The sequence below is a fragment of the Heterodontus francisci genome, chromosome 3 (assembly GCF_036365525.1).
Source record: "Heterodontus francisci isolate sHetFra1 chromosome 3, sHetFra1.hap1, whole genome shotgun sequence".
NCBI classification, from domain to species: domain Eukaryota; kingdom Metazoa; phylum Chordata; class Chondrichthyes; order Heterodontiformes; family Heterodontidae; genus Heterodontus; species Heterodontus francisci.
Genome location: NC_090373.1, coordinates 200,931,060 through 200,945,771, shown reverse-complemented (window position 1 = coordinate 200,945,771; position 14,712 = coordinate 200,931,060). Strand labels below are relative to the sequence as shown.

The 14,712-nt window shown below is 56.5% G+C and overlaps 1 protein-coding gene across 1 annotated transcript in view; it reads left to right on the top strand.

Moving 5' to 3' along the window:
* Positions 1-14,712, top strand: part of LOC137367179 (dynein axonemal heavy chain 8-like) — a 2,062,041-nt gene that overhangs the window by 1,440,803 nt on the left and 606,526 nt on the right. The gene's annotated exons all lie outside the window — the stretch shown is intronic.

Below are 14,712 nucleotides of genomic sequence, written 5' to 3'. Positions count from 1 at the left end.
ATCTGTCCCCCTCCCAGCGCCTTAATCTCTGAGCTCCGTGATATGACGACCTCCTCCCGCATCAATCTCTGAGCTCTGTGATCTGTCCTCCTCCTCCCACCTCAATCTCCAAGCTCTGTGATCTGTCCTCCTCCTCCCACCTCAATCGCCAAGCTCTGTGATCTGTCCTCCTCCCTCGGCTTCATTCTCCGAGCTCTGTGAACTGTATCCCTCACCCCACCTCAATCTCCGAGCTCTGTGATCTGTCCTCCTCCTCCCACCTCAATCGCCAAGCTCTGTGATCTGTCCTCCTCCTCCCACCTCAATCTCCAAGCTCTGTGATCTGTCCTCCTCCTCCCACCTCAATCGCCAAGCTCTGTGATCTGTCCTCCTCTCTCGGCTTCAATCTCCGAGCTCTGAGAACTGTCTCCCTGCCCCCACCTCAATCTCCGAGCTCTGTGATCTTTCCTCCTCCCAGCGCCTTAATCTCTGAGCTCCGTGATGTGACGACCTCCTCCCGCATCAATCTCTGAGCTCTGTGATCTGTCCTCCTCCCTCGGCTTCAATCTCCAAGCTCTGTGAACTGTCTCCCTCACCCCACCTCAATCTACGAGCTCTGCAATCTGACCTCCTCCTCCCATCTCAATCTCCAAGCTCTGTGATCTGTCCTCCTCCTCCCACCTCAATCGCCAAGCTCTGTGATCTGTCCTCCTCCATCGGCTTCAATCTCCGAGCTCTGAGAACTGTCTCCCTACCCCCACCTCAATCTCCGAGCTCTGTGATCTGTCCTCCTCCCCTCACCTCAACCTCCGAGTTCTGTCATCTGTCCCCGTCACCACTTTCAATCTCCAATGTCTGTCATCCATCCTCCTCCTCCCGATACAATCTGCGAGCTCTGTCAACTGTCCCCCTCCTCCCGACTCAATCTCTGACGTCTGTGATCTGTCCCCCTCCTCCCGACCCAATCTCCAAGCTCTGTGATCTGTCCCCCTCCTCCCAACCCAATCTCCAAACTCTGTGATCTGTCCCCCTCCTCCCAAACCAATCTCCAAACTCTGTGATCTGTCCCCCTCCTCCTCAATTAATCTCCGAGATCTGTAATCTGTCCCTCTCCCCCCAACCCAATCCGAGCTCTGTGATCTGTCCTCCACCTGCCGACTCATTCTCTGAGCTCTGTGATCTGTCCCCCTCCTCCCGCCTCAGTCTCCGAGCTCTGTGATCTGTCCCCCTCCTCCCGCCTCAATCTCGGAGCTCTGTGATCTGACCCACTCCTCCCGACTCAATCACGAAGCTCTGTGATCTGTCCCCCTCTTCCAGATCCACTCTCCGACCGCTGTGCTTTGTCCCCCTCCTCCCGACCCAGTCTCCAAGCTCTGTGATCTGTCCCCCTCCTCGCGATCCAATCTCCGAGCTCTGTGATCTTTCCCCCTACTCTCGACTCAATCTCAGAGCTACGTGATCTGTCTCTATCCTCCCGATCCAATCTCCGAGCTCTGTGATTTGTCCCACTCCTCCCGCCCCAGTCTCCGTGATCTCCCCCCTCCTCCCGACCCAAACTCCAAGCTCTGTGTTCTGTCCCCCTCCTCCCGACTCAATCTCCGAGCTCTGTGATCTGTCCCCCTCCTACCGAGCCGATCTCCGATCTCGGCGATTTGTCCCCCTCCTCCCAACCCAATCTCCGAGCTCTGTGATCTGTTCCCCTCCTCCCGACCCAATCTCCGAGCAGTGTGATCTGTCCCCTTCCTCCCGCCTCAATCTCCGAGCTCTGTGATCTGTCCCCCTCCTCCTGACCCAATCTCCGAGCTCTGTGATCTGTCCCCCTCCTCCTGACCCAATCTCCGAGCTCTGTGATCTGTCCCCCTCCTCCTGACCCAATCTCCGAGCTCTGTGATCTGTCCCCCACCTCCCGACCCAAGCTCTGAGCTCTGTGGTCTGTCCCCCTCCTCCCAACCCAATCTCCGAACTCTCTCAACTATCCACCTCCCGGATCAAACTCCGAGCTCTGTGATCTGTCCCCCTCCTCCTGACAGTCTCCGAGCTCGGTGATCTGTCCCCCTCATCGCGATCCAATCTCAGCGCGATGTGATCTGTCTCTTTCCTCCCGCCCCAGTCTCCAAGCTCTGTGATCTGTGCCCCTCCACCTGACAGAATCTCCAGCTCTGTGATCTGTCCCCCTCCCCCTGACACAATCTCCGAGCTCTGGATCTCTCCCCTCCTCCCGACCCAATCTCCGAGCTCTGTTATCTGTCCCCCTGCTTCTGACTCAATCTCCGAGCTCTGTGATCTGTCCCCCTCCTCCCGACCCAGCCTCCGGGCTCTGTGTTTGCCCCCCTCCTGCCGACCCAGTCTCCGAGCTCTGTGATCGGTCCCCCTCCTACCGATCCAATCTCCGATCTCGGTGATTTGTCACCCTCCTCCCAACCCAATCTCCGAGCTCTGTGAACTGTTCCCCTTGTCCCGCCTCAATCTCCGAGCTCTGTGATCTGTCCCATTCCTCGCGATCCAATCTCTGATCTCTGTGACCTGACCCCTACTCCCTACTCAATCTCAGAGCACTGTGATCTGTCTCTGTTCTCCCGATCCAATCTCCGAGCTCTGTGATCTGTCCCCCTCCTCCCGCCTCATCTCCAAGCTCTGTGATCTGTCCCTCCTGCGGACTGAAACTACAGGTTCTGTGAACTCCCCCTCCTCCCGACACAATCTCCGAGCTCTGTGATCAGTCGCCCTCCTCCCGACCCAATCTCCAAGCTCTGTTATCTGTGCCCCACTTCCCGACCCATTTTCCGAGCTCTGTGTTCTGTCCCGCTCCTCGCAGCTCAATCTCCGAGATCTATGATCTGTCCCCCTCCTCCCGACCCAGTCTCCGAGCTCTGTCATCTATCCTCCTCCTGGCTCAATCTCTGAGCTCTGTGATCTGTCTCGGGCTTACCGCCTCAGTCTCCGAGCTCTGTGCTCTGACCCACTCCTCCCGACCCAGTCTCCGAGCTCTGTGATCTGTCGCCCTCCTCCCGATCCAATCTCCGATCTCGTTGATTTGTCCCCGTCCTCCCAACCCAATCTCCGAGCTCTGTGATCTGTCCCCCTCCTCCCGACCCAATCTCCGAGCTATATGATCCGTCCCCCTCCTACCGACCCAATGTCCGTGCTCTGTGATCTGTCCTCATCCTCCCGCCTCAATCTCCGAGATCTGTGATCTGTCCCCCTCCTCTAGACTCAATCTCCGAGCTCTGTGATCTGTCCCCCTCCTCCTGACCCAGCCTCCGGGCTCTGTGTTCTGACCCTCTCCTGCCGACCCAGTCTCCGAGTTCTGTGATCGGTCCCCCTCCTACCGATCCAATCTCCGATCTCGGTGATTTGTCACCCACCTCCCAACCCAATCTCCGAGCTCTGTGATCTGTTCCCCTCCTCCCGACCCAATCTCCGAGCAGTGTGATCTGTCCCCTTCCTCCCGCCTCAATCTCCGAGCTCCGTGATCTGTCCCCCTCCTCCTGACCCAATCTCCGAGCTCTGTGATCTGTCCCCCACCTCCCGACCCAAGCTCTGAGCTCTGTGGTCTGTCTCCCTGCTCCAAACACAATCACCGAATTCTCCCAACTATCCTCCTCCCGGCTCAACCTCTGAGCTCTGTCTTCTGTCCCCCTCCTCCTGACCCAAACTCTGAGCTCTGTAATCTGTCCCCCTCCTCCCAACCCAATCTCCGAACTCTCTCAACTATCCACCTCCCGGATCAAACTCCGAGCTCTGTGATCTGCCCCCCTCCTCCTGACAGTCTCCGAGCTCTGTGATCTGTCCCCCTCATCGCGATCCAATCTCAGAGCTATGTGATCTGTCTCTTTCCTCCCGCCCCAGTCTCCAAGCTCTATGATCTGTGCCCCTCCACCTGACAGAATCTCCAGCTCTGTGATCTGTCCCCCTCCCCCTGACACAATCTCCGAGCTCTGGATCTCTCCCCTCCTCCCGACCCAATCTCCGAGCTCTGTTATCTGTCCCCCTGCTTCTGACTCAATCTCCGAGCTCTGTGATCTGTCCCCCTCCTCCCGACCCAATGTCCGTGCTCTGATCTGTCCCCCTCCTCCCGCCTCAAACTCCGAGATCTGTGAACTGTCGCCCTCCTCGAAACTCAATCTCCGAGCTCTGTGATCTGTCCCCCTCCTCCCGACCCAGTCTCCGGCTCTGTCATCTATCCTCCTCCTGACTTGATCTCCGAGCTCTGTGACCTGTCCTCCTCCTCCCGACCCAATGTCCGTGCTATGTGATCTGTCCCCCTCCTCCCGCCTCAATCTCCGAGCTCTGTGATCAGTCGCCCTCCTCCCGACCCAATCTGCGAGCTCTGTGATCTGTCCCACTGCTCTTTCCTCAATCTCCGAGCTCTGTTATCTGTGCCCCACTTCCTGACCCATTCTCCGAGCTCTGTGTTCTGTCCCGCTCCTCCCGGCTCAATCTCCGAGATCTATGATCTGTCCCCCTCCTCCCGACCCGGTCTCCGAGCTCTGTCATCTATCCTCCTCCTGGCTCAATCTCTGAGCTCTGTGATCTGTCTCGGTCTTACCGCCTCAGTCTCCGAGCTCTGTGCTCTGACCCACTCCGCCCGACCCAGTCTCCGAGCTCTGTGATCTGTCCTCATCCTCCCGACCCAAACTCCGAGCTCTATGATCTGTCCCCCTCCTACCGACCCAATGTCCGTGCTCTGTGATCTGTCCTCATCCTCCCGCCTCAATCTCCGAGATCTGTGATCTGTCCCCCTCCTCTAGACTCAATCTCCGAGCTCTGTGATCTGTCCCCCTCCTCCCGACACAATCTCCGAGCTCTGGATCTCTCCCCTCCTCCCGACCCAATCTCCGAGCTCAGTTATCTGTCCCCCTGCTCCTGACTGAATCTCCGAGCTCGGTGATCTGTCCCCCTCCTCCCGACCCAGCCTCCGGGCTCTGTGTTCTGACCCCCTACTGCCGACCCAGTCTCCGAGCTCTGTGATCGGTCCCCCTCCTACCGATCCAATCTCCGATCTCGGTGATTATTCACCCTCCTCCCAACCCAATCTCCGAGCTCTGTGAACTGTTCCCCTTGTCCCGCCTCAATCTCCGAGCTCTGTGATCTGTCCCATTCCTCGCGATCCAATCTCCGAGCTCTGTGTTCTGTCCCCCTCCTCCCGACTCAATCTCCGAGCTCTGTGATCTGACCCCCTCCTCCCGCCTCAGTCTCCGGGCTCTGTGATCTGACCCCTCCTCCCGACCAAGTCTCCGAGCTCTGTGATCTGTCCCCCTCCTACCGAGCCTATCTCCGATCTCGGCGATTTGTCCCCCTCCTCCCAACCCAATCTCCGAGCTCTGTGATCTGTTCCCCTCCTCCCGACCCAATCTCCGCGCACTGTGATCTGTCCCCTTCCTCCCACCTCAATCTCCGAGCTCTGTGATCTGTCCCCCTCCTCCTGACCCAATCTCCGAGCTCTGTGATCTGTCCCCCTCCTCCCGACCCAAGCTCTGAGCTCTGTGGTCTGTCTCCCTCCTCCCAACCCAATCACCGAACTCTCCCAACTATCCTCCTCCCGGCTCAACCTCTGAGCTCTGTCTTCTGTCCCCCTCCTCCTGACCCAAACTCCGAGCTCTGTGATCTGTCCCCCTCCTCCCGACCCAGTCTCCGAGCTCTGTCATCTATCCTCCTCCTGACTCAATCTCTGAGCTCTGTTATCTGTGCCCCACTTCCCGACCCATTCTCCGAGCTCTGTGTTCTGTCCCGCTCCTCCCGGCTCAATCTCCGAGATCTATGATCTGTCCCCCTCCTCCTGACCCAAACTCCGAGCTCTGTCATCTCTCCTTTTCCTGGCTCAATCTCTGAGCTCTGTGATCTGTCTCGGTTTTACCGCCTCAGTCTCCGAGCTCTGTGCTCTGACCCACTCCTCCCGACCCAGTCTCCGAGCTCTGTGATCTGTCGCCCTCCTCCCGATCCAATCTCTGATCTCGTTGTGTTGTCCCCGTCCTCCCAACCCAATCTCCGAGCTCTATGATCTGTCCCCCTCCTACCGACCCAATGTCCGTGCTCTGTGATCTGTCCTCATCCTCCCTCCTCAATCTCCGAGATCTGTGATCTGTCCCCCTCCTCTAGACTCAATCTCCGAGCTCTATGATCTGTCCCCCTCCTCTAGACTCAATCCGAGCTCTGTGATCTGTTCCCCTCCTCCCGACACAATGTCCAAGCTCTATGATCTCTCCCCCTCCCCCCGACCCAATCTCTGAGCTCTGTTATCTGTCCCCCTGCTCCTGACTCAATCTCCGAGCTCTGTGATCTGTCCCCCTCCTCCCGACCCAACCTCCGGGCTCTGTGTTCTGACCCCCTCCTGCCGACCCAGTCTCCGAGCTCTGTGATCGGTCCCCCTCCTACCGATCCAATCTCCGAACTCGGTGATTTGTCACCCTCCTCCCAACCCAATCTCCGAGCTCTGTGATCTGTTCCCCTTGTCCCGCCTCAATATCCGAGATCTGTGATCTGTCCCCCTCCTCTAGACTCAATCTCCAAGCTCTGTGAGCTGTCCCCCTCCTCCCGACTCAATCTCCGAGTTCTGTGATCTGTCCCCCTCCTCCCGACCCAATCTCCGAGCTCTGTGATCTGTCCCCCTCCTCCCGACCCAATCTCCGAGCTCTGTGATCTGTCCCCCTCCTCCCGACCCAATCTCCGAGCTCTGTGGTCTGTCCCCCTCCTCCCGACTCATTCTCCGAGCTCTGTGATCGGTTCCCTCCCCCCGACCCAATCTCCGAGCTCTGTGATCTGTGATCTGTCCCCCTCCTCCCGACTCATTCTCCGAGCTCTGTGATCGGTCCCCTCCTCCTGACCCAATCTCCGAGCTCTGTGATCTGTGATCTGTCCCCCTCCTCCCGACCCAATCTCCGAGCTCTGTGATCGGTCCCCTCCTCCCGACCCAATCTCCGAGCTCTGTGATCTGTCCCCCTCCTCCCGACTCATTCTCCGAGCTCTGTGATCTGTCCCCATCCTCCCGAACCAATCTCTGAGCTCTGTGATCGGTCCCCCTCCTCCCGACCCAATCTCCGAGCTCTGTGAGCTGTCCCTCTCCTCCCGACCCAATCTCCGAGCTCTGTGAGCTGTCCCTCTCCTCCCGACCCAATCGCCGAGCTCTGTGATCGGTCCCCTCCACACGACCCAATCTCTGAACTCTGTGATCTGTCCTCCTCCCCACGACCCGATCTCCGAGCTGTGTGATCTGTCCTCTCCTCCCGACCCAATCTCCGAGCTCTGTGATCTGTCCTGTCCTCCCGACCCAATCTCCGAGCTCTGTGATCTGTCCTCTCCTCCCGACCCAATCGCCGAGCTCTGTGATCGGTGCCCTCCACACGACCCAATCTCCGAGCTCTGTCATCGGTCCCCTCCACACGACCCAATCTCCGAGCTCTGTGATCTGTCGCCCTCCCCACGACCCGATCTCAGAGCTCTGTGATCTGTCCTCTCCTCCCGACCCAATCTCCAAGCTCTGTGATCTGTCCCCCTCCTCCCGACTCAATCGCCGAGTTCTGTGATCGGTCCCCCTCCTCCCAACTCAATCGCCGAGCTCTGTTCTATGTTTCCCGCCTCACTCGACGAGCTCTGTTCTGTTTCCCATCTCAGTCTCCGAGCTCTGTGATCTGTCCCCATCCTCCCGAACCAATCTCTGAGCTCTGTGATCTGTCCCCATCCTCCCGAACCAATCTCTGAGCTCTGTGATCGGTCCCCCTCCTCCCGACCCAATCTCTGAGCTCTGTGATCTGTCCCCCTCCTCCCGACCCAATCTCCGAGCTCTGTGATCTGTCCTGTCCTCCCGACCCAATCTCCGAGCTCTGTGATCTGTCCTCTCCTCCCGACCCAATCGCCGAGCTCTGTGATCGGTGCCCTCCACACGACCCAATCTCCGAGCTCTGTGATCGGTCCCCTCCACACGACCCAATCGCCGAGCTCTGTCATCGGTCCCCTCCACACGACCCAATCTCCGAGCTCTGTGATCTGTCCCCCTCCCCACGACCCGATCTCAGAGCTCTGTGATCTGTCCTCTCCTCCCGACCCAATCTCCGAGCTCTGTGATCTGTCCCCCTCCTCCCGACTCAATCGCCGAGTTCTGTGATCGGTCCCCCTCCTCCCGACCCAATCTCCGAGCTCTGTGATCTGTCCACCTCCTCCCAACTCAATCGCCGAGCTCTGTTCTATGTTTCCCGCCTCACTCGATGAGCTCTGTTCTGTTTCCCATCTCAGTCTCCGAGCTCTGTGATCTGTCCCCATCCTCCCGAACCAATCTCTGAGCTCTGTGATCTGTCCCCATCCTCCCGAACCAATCTCTGAGCTCTGTGATCGGTCCCCCTCCTCCCGACCCAATCTCTGAGCTCTGTGATCTGTCCCCCTCCTCCCGACTCAATTGCCGAGTTCTGTGATCGGTCCCCCTCCTCCCGACCCAATCTCCGAGCTCTGTGATCTGTCCATCTCCTCCCGACTCAATCGCCGAGCTGTGTGATCTGTCCCCCTCCTCCCGATTCAATCTCCGAGCTCTGTGATCTGTCTCCCTCCTCCCGACTCAATCTCCGAGCTCTGTGATCTGTCCCCCTCCTCCCGATTCAATCTCTGAGCTCTGTGATCTGTCTCCCTCCTCCCGACTCAATCTCCGAGCTCTGTGATCTGTCCCCCTCCTCCCGACTCAATCTCCGAGCTCTGTGATCTGTCCCCTTCCTCCCGACTCAATCTCCGAGCTCTGTGATCTGCCCCCCTCCTCCCGACCCAATCTCCGAGCTCTGTGATCTGCACCCCTCCTCCCGACCCAATCTCCGAGCTCTTGTGATCTGTCCCCCTCCTCCCGACTCAATCTCCGAGCTCTGTTATCTGTCCCCCTCCTCCCGACTCAATCTCCGAGCTTTGTGATCTGTCCCCCTCCTCCCGACTCAATCTCCGAGCTCTGTGATCTGTCCCCCTCCTCCCGACAATCACCGAGCTCTGTGATCTGTCCCCCTCCTCCCGACCCAATCACCGAGCTCTGTGATCTGTCCCCCTCCTCCCGACCCAATCTCCGAGCTCTGTGATCTGTCCCCCTCCCCACGACCCGATCTCCGAGCTCTGTGATCTGTCCCTCTCCTCCCGACCCAATCTCTGAGCTCTGTGATCTGTCCCCTCCTCCCCACCCAATCTCCGAGCTCTGTGATCTGTCCCCTCCTCCCGACCCAATCTCCGAGCTCTGTGATCTGTCCCCCTCCCCACGACCCGATCTCCGAGCTCTGTGATCTGTCCTCTCCTCCCGACCCAATCTCCGAGCTCTGTGATCTGTCCTCTCCTGCCGACCCTATCTCCGAGCTCTGTGATTTGTCCCCCTCCTCCTGACCAATCTCCGAGCTCTATGATCTGTCCCCGTTCCCTAGTCCCAATCTCCGAGCTCTGTGATCTGTCCGCTTCCTCCCGACCCAATCTCCGAGCTCTGTGATCTGTCCCCCTCCTGCCGACCCAATCTCCGATCTCTGTGATCTGTCCTCTCCTCCCGACCCAATCTCCGAGCTCTGTGATCTGTCCACTTCCTCCCGCCTCAATCTCCGAGCTCTGTGACCTGTCCCCCTCCTCCCGACCCAATCTCCGCCACTGTGATCTGTCCCCCTCCTCTGGAGTCAATCTCCCAGCTCTGTGCTCTGTTGAATTATCCCAACTCAATCTCCGATCTCTGTGATCTGTCACCCTCACTCTGGAGTCAATCTCTGAACTATATAATCTGTCCTGCTCCCTCCGGACTCAATCTCTGAGCATTTGATCTGTTTAATCCTCCCAGCTCAGTCTCGGAGCTCTGTGATCTGCCTGCCTCCACCCACCACAATCTCTGAGCTCTGTTATATGTCCTCCTCCTCCCGACTCATTCTCTGAGCTCTGTGATCTGTCCTCCTCCCAACAATCTCCGAGCTCTATGATCTGTCCCCCTCGTCCCGCGCCAATCTCCTAAGTCCGTGATCTGTCCCCCTCCTCCCAACTCAGTCTCCGAGCTCTGTGATCTGTCCCCCCCGTCCCGCGCCAATCTCCAAAGTCTCTTATCTGTCCGCCTCCTCCCACCTCAATCTCCGAGCTCTGTGATCTGTCACCCTCCTCACGACTCAATCTCCGAGCTCTGTGATCTTTCCTGCTCCTCCCGGGTCAATCTCCCAGCTCTGTCCTCTGTTGAATCCTGCCAACTCAGTCTCCGAGCTCTGTGATCTGTCTCCTTCCCCCGCTGCAATTTCTGAGCTCTGTGATCTGTCACCCTCTCCGCGCATCAATCTCTGAGCTCTGTGATCTGCCCCCTCCCCCGCCACAACTTCCAAGCTCTGTGGTCTGCACCCCATCCCCGACTTCAACCCCCGAACTCAGTGATCTATCCCACTCCTCCTGCCTCACTCTCTGAGCTCTGTGATTGTCCCCCTCCCCCCCTCATCAATCTCCAACCTCTGTGATCTGCCCCCCTCCTCCCGCCTCAATCTCCCATCTCTGTGGTCTGTCCCCCTGCTCCCCCTCAATCTCCCATCTCTGTGATCTATTCCTCTTCCCCCTGCCTCAGTCGCCAAGCTCGGTTATCTGTCCCCCTCCTCCCACCTCAATCTGTGAGCTCTGTGATTTGTCCCCCTTCTCCCACCATGCTGTGTGATATGATCCATCAGTCTTTGGGATGTATGGCCTCTATGCATAGCATCACACCTGCATTAAAATTCATATATCACATTACTCATTTGTATGATAGACAGGACCTCTTTTTTGGCTTGATGGTAGCATCCTGTTAGTGACAAACACCACACATGTTGTTACTACGTGATAGCAACATGAAACAGCTTCCTTCACCTGTTGCTCAAATTCTATCAAACATGTCCCTTCAACTGTTCACAACGGGCAAGTTACAGGTTGTGCTCAACCAGCCCGTGCTTGCAAAATTCCAAACACAGTGTCAAACATTAGATGTGATTGCGACATTGGACAATATTTGCGAAATAATCCTCAGAGTGCTCAGAATTACACTGACCACCAATTTAAGATTGTTAGTATGGCTCGCTGTGTGGCGCATTTGCTCTTACTAGAAGCTACATATATTAATACACAGGGCCCTGTTGTTTGTAGACAGAAAGAACCTGTACACACATTGCGCCTGTTTCAGCTAAACAAAATAAGTGACACCCATTCGCTGGTTCATTCCTCAGGGCAATGCCTTGACCAATCAGAGTCAAGCTGCCTGGTTTAATTTTCAAACAAAGCTTGGCAATTAACTGTCAGTCACATAAACTGGTGCATTCTCCATGGCATCGCCTCTATAAATCGAAGTCCATTTGCTAACCAATCAGCAGTCTCTTCTCATACAATATAAAGTTGTTGTTTTCCCTTACATCTAATGTTTGACACTGTGTTTGGAATTTTGCAAGCACGGGCTGGTTGAGCACAACCTGTAACTTGCCCGTTGTGAACAGTTGAAGGGACATGTTTGATAGAATTTGAGCAACAGGTGAAGGGATTATCCTGATGAGTGCAAGAGATAAAGCTTCGACAACATGGCCAGAATTTTATGCCACCCCAACGAGCCGGATGGTGGCGGGGCGGGTGCTGTAAAATTGAGCGGGAGGTTCTGGGAGGCCTTCCCAACCTGCTCTCACCTGCGCCCCGGCCCAACTTTACGTGGGTCGGTGGTGGGGTGGAGTGGGGGGGTGGGGTGGGGAGTTGGTTGGTGGTGAGAAATGAGCCACCCGCCGCCGGCCAATCAAGGCCCTTAAGTGGCCACTTAATGTCCACTTAAGGGCATTCGCCCTCCTCCATGGGGATTTTACCCACAGCAAGCGGGCATCCGGGAGACGTGAAAGGCCGCCCAGTGAAATCTGGCGGCCTCTCAGTGCACTGGGAGGGGGGAGGTGGGGCCGGACAAATGGGTACAGAGTGCCTGATTGACGGCCCCCCCACTTGCCCAACCACCCCCATGTCCCGAAACACCACCCTCCCTCTGCCCCCCCCCCCCCCCCCAAATGACCATCATTGACTCGCCGGGGAGCAACCGATTAGCCCAGCGACCCTAACTTACCTGGACTCCTGGCTCCATGTCCTCCGCTGGGCTGCAGTCCCAGCAGTGGCCACCACTCCCGGTGGCGCTGCTGAAACTAAGAGTGGCCTGCCCGATGTTTGGCTGGCTGCTCAATGAGGCGGGACTTCCTCCCTCAAGTGGGTGGAAGTCCCGCCTCGGAACAATTAAAGCCCGGGGACCCGTAAAATGCAGGTCGGATACCCGGGCTGGGCGGAAGCAGCCGACTTTTACGTCGGTGGCCAGCTCCTGTCCGTCCGATGTAAAATCTCACCCCCTGTATCTATTTTCAGCACTACTCAAATTCTGTACTACCAAACAACTATTTGAAACCAAATGTGTTGCTATGTGATCTTTTAAATCCGTTTGTGGGTGCTCCTACACAGTGTGATCTGTTGGCAGCAGCTGGGCTGGAGGAGGACTTCCGTTCAGGATCCCACTTGTCCCATGATAACATTGGTGGACATCCTCTGGATTCCTGAGGCCTGGAAGGCCCCGGATGCCTGGGGGTGTCCTGGACTGGTGCAGGACTGTCCTCAGGCATCACAGCTGCTGGAGCTAGGCTCACTGGTGGAGGGGCAGAGGAGCCGGGATCCACACTCAGACTGCCCTGAATGGAAACCCTAGCTGTGGATGGCAGCCTCTTTTCCTCCTTCTGAAGGCTCTCTTGAGTTCCCTGCTCACCAGAGAAGGTCCAGGAGAAGGAGTATCATCTGAGCTCCTGTTCCCTCTCTCACCTTGCCTTTGCAGCATTGACCTCATGGCCAAGGCAATTGTATCCAGGCCCATGCGGATCTGTGGGATCTGGCTCTCCATAAGTGTCATTAACCTCTCAATGGAGAAAGCCACGTGCTCACATGCCTGAGACATGGCAGATGTCGTGGCATGGACGGACTCATCCATCGTCCGCTCAAGGCTGCATGTGACCTCTGGCATTTGTCAGATTTTGCCTTATCCCTCTTTACAACTCCAGCATGCCCAGTGCTGTCAACACCAGAGGCTCTTCATCATCCCGGGGCTCTGCATGGGCTTGGCCAGCCACAGTCCTCCAACTGTAGGAGGCCTCAGCTGCCTCAGCCTCCGCCAGCTACTTGTGTGTGCGCATGTGGTGCTCTCACCAGCTTGTGACCTAGGTGCTAAAGCCGAGTTTGTACCCATCGAGATGAAAGTATCTGCGCTGGTGGTGGGTACAAGAGAGTCATGGACAATGCGGCCTCTGAGTCTTCTTCCTCCTCAGAGATGGGCGACTGTACCCCAGTGGTTGTGGGCTCCTGCGAATGGGCGCTTGCATGAGAGAACTCAAACACATAAGGCTTAAGCTTTGCAGTTCTCCTGATGCTTACTAAGCATTATGTGGGTCTCCAACATTGATGCACATGCCAATGGGAGAAAATTCTCACTGTCTTGCTCAGGGACTCCAATCTCTCCATCGCCTACTGATCAGCCAACTTGTCTGCCTGCCAGCTCCAAGGCCTTTTCCTCGACTGAGGTCTGTGGACCATGACAGGATGATCAGTAGCTGGGATTCCTTCACCTGTCCAGGACATCTCTCTCCTATTATGGGCCCTCTTGTCCTGCAAGAGGAAGGATGGAGATGGTTCAAAATGGCATACAGATCAACATGATAGTTCAGCTTTTTTTCAGCAACTTAACCCCTACTGGGGAATCTAATGTCTCTCATGCCGACATTCGCTGTCATGGGAGTTGAGGAAGGAAGGTGGCCTATGGCTAAGAGGCAGCCATGTATCTGTCAGGAAGAGACAGAACTCGAAGCACTCGGGCAACGTTGCATCACTGCCACCCTCCCCATGTTGGACAAACTCCCATATACTCACATGCAAGCCTCAAGGAGGCGAGTGGTATGGAGCACTCACCTTGGCTGAAAGAAGTAGGTTATTGACCCTACTCCTGCACCTGATCCAATTGTGCTGAGTATCCCCTTGGCTGCTAACCTCCTCTGTGATCTCCACCCAGGCATGCTTAGTCAGGCCGGAGATCGTCTTCTTGCCATTACAGTGGAAGAGAACCTCCAGCCTTTCCTTGCAGCCTGGAGGAGGATCTGCAGGGAGGCATCACTGAACCATGGGGCCAGCCTATGCCTTTGTTCAGGCATTGTTTTCTGCCTTCCTTGGGGGGGTGGGGGTTGGTGGGGGGGGGATGTAGGAAACAGCAGGACAGAGTTAGATGCTGCACTGTTTCCAAGACTGTAGTGAATGCAGGGCTGACAGGTTTTTAAACATGGTGTCAGCACCTACTCCAGAGTGAACTAAGGCCATTATCAATTAATCATATCCCGCCCCCAATATGTGACTGTGGGGGGACCCGCACCTCCAATATACAAAATGGGCACCTGCCATTTAATTGCGGTGGGTGGATGCCCATGTGACGGACAGGAACGGCGCCATTTCCCAGGCCCACCACCGGGATCGGTGGCGGGCTCATCAAATTCAGCCCACAGTGTGTCTTGTTATTCTATTTAAGGAAGGAGAATGATCAGTAGAGTGAATCTGATGTTACATGCAAAATGGAATGTTGCAGCTCATTAATCCTGCCTGTCTACTTTATCTCATTAACCTTTTCCAATGTGGTGTGTTGTCTTGTTTGTGAGAGAGGTGGCACTCAGCACCATAGTCACTGTCCTTGACATATATCTGATATCTGTTTTGTGGGCTCCTTTTTGCAAGTGCAGCTGGTGATATCCCCACTAG